General features: G+C 41.6%; 1 non-coding gene across 1 annotated transcript; it reads right to left on the reverse strand.

Annotated features, from left to right (window-relative positions):
• Positions 1 to 5,117: 5,117 nt before the first annotated feature.
• On the reverse strand, positions 5,118 to 5,251 carry LOC142452183 (small nucleolar RNA SNORA42/SNORA80 family). Its single transcript, XR_012785215.1, has one exon. It is a non-coding gene; the product is annotated as a small nucleolar RNA SNORA42/SNORA80 family (small nucleolar RNA).
• Between the last annotated feature and the right edge of the window lie 434 nt (positions 5,252 to 5,685).

Here is a 5,685-nt window from a genome sequence, read left to right on the forward strand (position 1 = left end):
GACATCTCCTTACAGAAGGGTCACAAGGAAGAGATGAGCCATTCAGGGTGCAGTATAACAACGATGAAACATACAACTCTTCTCTAGTTCTTTACTCCTTCTTCCCCACCACCCCTAACTATCATCACCCCAATCCTACCTTACAAATCCGACTAGACCAGAGCATGCACACTGGTACAGATAAGAGCTGGAAACACAGGGGATCCAGGATAGATGAACCCCTCATGACCTATAATGAGAGTAGCGATACCAGGAGGGGAAGAAGGTGGAGGTAGAAAGAGGGAACCGATCACAATGATCTACATACAACCCCTTCCTAGGGGGATGGACAACAGAAAAGTGGGTGAAGGGAGACATCGGTCAGTGTGAGACATGAAAAAATAATAATTTATCAACTTATCAAGGGTTCATGAAAGAGAGAGGGTGGGTTAGGGAGGGGGGGAAATGAGGAGCTAATAGCAAGGGCTCAAGTAGAAAGAAAATGTTTTGAAAATAATGATGGCAACAAATGTACAAATGTGCTTGACACAATGGATGCAGGTATGTATTGTGATAAGAGGTGTATGAGCCCCCAATAAAATGATTTAAAAAATAACTTTATGCTGAATGAAGTAAGCCAACAAATTCACAGGAAACCTAGTAGTTTATGGTCCCACTTATATGAAATGTCTAGAAAAGACAAATGTGTAGAGACCAAAGTTTCATATTAGTTACCAACGTTGTTACCAAGGACAGGGCAGAGGAGTAGGGCTGGGTAAGGGACATCGCTGTCTAGAAAACCCTGAGCAAAAGTTTATGGTGATGGCTAACTTGGCAACAGACAATCGTGAGGCTGACAGACTTAATACAACACTTAATGCAATTGGTAGCGTTAACTTGTACATGTAAAAAATGTTGAGTTGGCAATGTATTCTGTATTTTTACAACAATAATAAATAAAGCTGAGGCTCAAAAAAAACAAACAAACCCAAAAAGTAAGACAAAATAAGTAGCTTAGGCAATTAGTGAAAAAAATTTTTTTTAACTGAATGTGCTTTGCGCTTACAAAAAAAGTCACTGTCATCAAGTGAATTCCAACATAATATTATCCTTCTTTCAGCAAGCTAAGGTTTTGGTAAATAAACAATTCTGTGCAACTTGAAAAGGACTGAAAAAAATGGGAGAATCTACACAGTCAAAATAGGTTGAGTTGTTTCTATTATGGCCTAAATTGTTTGCTCAAGGAAAGATACACTATAATTGACTAAAATTTAAGTAAAACAGACCTGTGTGGCCCCTAAGACTTTGGAATAAGCCTAGTATTTAAAATTACATTGGCAGTTACGGATTAATATTGGCCAATGCACTCAGATTACACAAAATTGTATTTTCTGTAGCCAACTAGTTAAGTGACTTCCAAATGTGTTGTATTTATGTTCAAGTATAGACCATAGCGAATTTGCAGACTGACTGGTACTAAACTTTTTTGATTGAATTTCATAGTCTCGCTACTTTCCAAAGATGGTTTCTAAATGACTTTATTCGTTTAGCTCAAAAAGCAATGTGGACAGTGGGCTGGGGACACTGCGGACAGAAAAGAGACTGAGCAGTTGCTTTATTTTTTTCCCATTATTATCAAGACATTACTTCCAGGATCTATTAAGAAAAAGAAAAAAAGGAACAGAAAGACATTGGTATGAGGGAACGTCAAAAAATGCATGGAAAAACACTACTATCTCTTGGTCCCATTTTGCCATGAACTTTTTTGAAGCCCCCTCATATTCAGGAAGCAACTTCAGACACCTCTAATGTCTTTAACAAGAGGCTAGAACTTGCTATCATGTTTTTTATGCTTGTTAAAAGTCATGACTGGGTGATGGCAGTGTGACTTACTATCAACAGGTCTAGGAAGTACAGTTCGTGGAGTCGATGATCTATCTAGTCCCCCTCATCACTGTTTTCCTTTTTCCCTTCCCTGAAAGCATGTTGGCTTCGCATTCAGCAAAATCGTTACTGCGAGGTTACTTGAAGAGCCCTGGGCATGCAGCGGCTACTCGCGGGGCTGCCACTCTGGAGGAGATGAGGCGCCCCGTCCCACTCTGCTGCATAAGGTCCCTGTCAGTGGGAATCAACTGGATGGTGGTGAGGGTATTTTGGGGGGGTTAGCTTTGGGTTTGGGGTTATTTTGTTGTTTTGGGGGGGTGTTGTTTTTTAGAGTTTCTTTGAAGGAGTTGCTAACCAAAAGGGCGGCCGTTCAAACCCATCCATGAAAGAATAACGTGGAGATCTGCTTCCACTGAGATGGTGGTGCAGGCAGCCCCATGGGGCAGTCCAACTCTGTCACACGGGGTTGCTATGAGTGGATAATTTACTCAACAGAATCCAACAAGAACAATAAGATCCTTTGAAGATAAACTTCATTTCCTTACAGTTTATTGGCACAGCAACGGTCTAAGACCATAATCAAAAGAACGATTTCTAGGTGTGACGTGGGGTTGGAATTCTTCAATCTCAAAACTCCAATTCAAGACTGTTGTGTTCTGGGTAGGGTTTCTTCTACACACTTTTCCTCACAAGATATGTGGCAGGAGTCAACTGTGAAAAAAGCCAGAGTACGAGGCTTAGGAACGAGTACTAGCTTCAGAAATCCAGCTTGCAAATTAGCAAAAAGGGAAACCAGCATAGAGCTTAAATGAAAGATCTATTACAGCCAAGGACTCCAGTCTTTTGGGGACACAGAAAACTGCACATTAAAAAATATGAGTTCAACTTAGCCAAGTTCAACTAAGTTGCCCATGGACTTGATGATGGATAACAAATAGCTCAGAGACTCTGTTCAGTGAAGCACAAGCTAGAAATGGTCTCCCTCTTCGATGTAAGACAGAACTGCCAGTGTCCAGGGAAAAGGCCACGTGAGATCTGAAGAATGTGTGGCTGTGGGCTTCCTTGGGTTATAACGACACCACAGCCATGGTATGCAAAAGTCAATGGCACCACTGCAATTAGATAAATTGTTAGTGTGCTACTCATGTGTTTAAAATTTAAGTCAGAAAACCTGGCTGTGGCCTTCGTCAGATTCCTATATATTGGTGGCCAGAGATAGTGAACATTTTGAGAGTTCTCCAGAAAACCGATCTCTCTTCTTCAGTGTAGGAAAAATGCTCTCATAAGTGAGGCATTTTTCTCTAAAATGAAAGCCCCAGTTAGAATCCCATAGCTATCTTTATGAGCTCATTTTAAATAGCTATTCACTCTACATGGTTCATCTAGAATTATCAAACAATTTCCCTGATAGCCTAATAATTCTCTGAATGACATCGCCAGATCCTGGGACAGGAATAAGCCTTAAACAGAGCCTCCTCATCCCAACAGACAGAACGTGAGCGGCTAAGAATGCCAACAGCTGTCATCAAAATGCAAATCAATTCTTTGCACATGAGTGGGCTTCGACTAGAGCATCTTTGGGCTCTTACAGGGTCGAGGTCACGTCTGTTCTGCACCATTTCCCCAGACAGTTAATATCCTGTTGCTTAGACAGACTTTGTCCTTGCAATAATATGGAATGATTAATTGGTTTATAAGACTGGTGGTATATGTAAAGCATTGCTGGTGATTGCTAAATGCCAAGATTTTAAAAAGCGAATGTTTGACCAGCAGCCCCTTCAACCTGTGAACTAGCTGCCAAGAAAAGGGCAATCCAGCCCAGTTGCCATCAAGTTGGATCTGACGCAGAATAACTCCACGGGTGCCAGAATTGAGCTGTGATTTGTAGCATTTTTTTTCCCAGTAGATCCTTTTTCCTCTAAGGTGCCTCTGGATGGATGTAAACATGCCACCTTTGGGTTAGCAGCCAAGTATTGTAACCATTTACACCCAGTGACTCCCCTAGAAAAGTTGGGGCTAGTGGAAATTAGGGCTGAAACATTGACAATCAAAGGGAAATAAAGCCACCCCGACCCACAGGGTTGCTATGAATCAGCATGGACTCCATGGCAGGAAGTAAGTAAGTGCACTCCCAAACCCACTGCCAGTGAAGTCTATTCCAATTCATGCCTACCATACACGACAGAGTAGACCTGTCTAGAAGGTTCCCAAGGTTACAAACGATTGCAAAATCAGAATGCCTCGTTTTCCCCCTTCAGAACAGCTAAACTCCAAAACCAAACCCTCTGCCATTGAATCGATGCCAACTCATAGAGACCCTGTGTAGCGTTCCCAAGGCTGTAAATCTGTATAGGAATAGATAGCCTCACCTTTCTTCCAAGGAGCAGCGGAAGGATTTGAACCATTAACCTTGAGATTAGTAGTTGAATGCTTACCTGATAGCACTGCAGCTGGTGAGTTCAATGATATATATTTTTTAAGTTAGCAGCCAAGCACTGAAACACTGTATCGCCTCAGATCCTTACTCTATAGGTCCTAGAAAGTGTGCCTTAATTGGGTGACAATCTTTGAATCTACCAAAATGACCTCAAGGCATTTGCCAAGCATGATATTAAGCAGGGGGCCTCTACAAGTATTTCTCTAGTATGGTGTAGAAGCTACACTCTCAGGGACTGCTCCCAACCAAGGATGACTTTGTCCCCAGGAAGACATAGGCAATGTTTGTTTGGAGACATTTTGGTGGTTCCAGACATGGAGAGAGGGGCAGCGGAGCTGAATGTACTAGTACAGAGGGTGAATCTGAGTTTAACTGGACTCTACCCCCAATGGGTTTGGATTCTGGTTTCGTGAAGAGAGGCCATAGGTGTGAACATCCTACAGAGAATAACTATCCAGTCTAAGATGTCAACACTCTGGAGTTGAGACACCCTGGTCTAGAGAGACACTGCCCAAAAGACATTTAATGTGAGCCATGTTATACTTTTAAAATTTCTAAGAAGCACATTAAAAAAAAAAGAAAAACATGGGAAATTTAATACAATATTTTAAAATTCAACCTACTATATCTAAAATGAGATGTTTTACATTCTTTTTTTAAAAAAAATAACAACAACAACTAAGTCTTCAAAATCCCTTGTGTATTTTGCACCGACTTCTCAAAAGACCTCCCTGCCATGGAGTTGATGCGGACTCATAGTAACTGACAGGGTAGAACTTCCCCTGTGAGTGCCCAAGATTAACCTTTTTATTTTTTCCACTGTGCAACCCGCTTCGGTGCCTTAAGTCCACCAGGTAAAGCCAGGCAATGGTCCAGGGTGACAGTTTGCTTTGGCATGGGACATTGTGAGAGGCCCATGGGATCGGACCTGCCACAAATCCAAACCCATGCACAAGATTAACTTTCTAAAGGAGTAGAGAGCCTGTCTTTCGTTCCATGCTGCCGATGTGCAGTCAGCAGTTCGTCCTGTAACCACGACTCCACCAGGGGCCCTCTTTGCTCGATGGCACATATCAGTCAAGGAAGGACGCAGCTGGAGTGCTCAGCCACCACGTGTGGTGAGGGACTGCCGTCTGGCAAAAGGCGACTCCAGGAGATTAAAAACATGTATTTCACTTGGTTAATACAGGAGGACCTGATTTCCCAGTTTGAAAAAGATAAAGGAAACTCTGCCTCAAAAAATAAAATTTAATTTAAAATCTATATATATATACACATACCTATACACAATGTATATTATGTATATGATAGGTGGATACTTAAGTTTATCATTGTAAACAAGTCGCATTAATGGACATGAGGAGCAAAAGAGTTTTTAAAAATAG

Source organism: Tenrec ecaudatus, chromosome 6 (genome assembly GCF_050624435.1).
Source record: "Tenrec ecaudatus isolate mTenEca1 chromosome 6, mTenEca1.hap1, whole genome shotgun sequence".
NCBI classification, from domain to species: domain Eukaryota; kingdom Metazoa; phylum Chordata; class Mammalia; order Afrosoricida; family Tenrecidae; genus Tenrec; species Tenrec ecaudatus.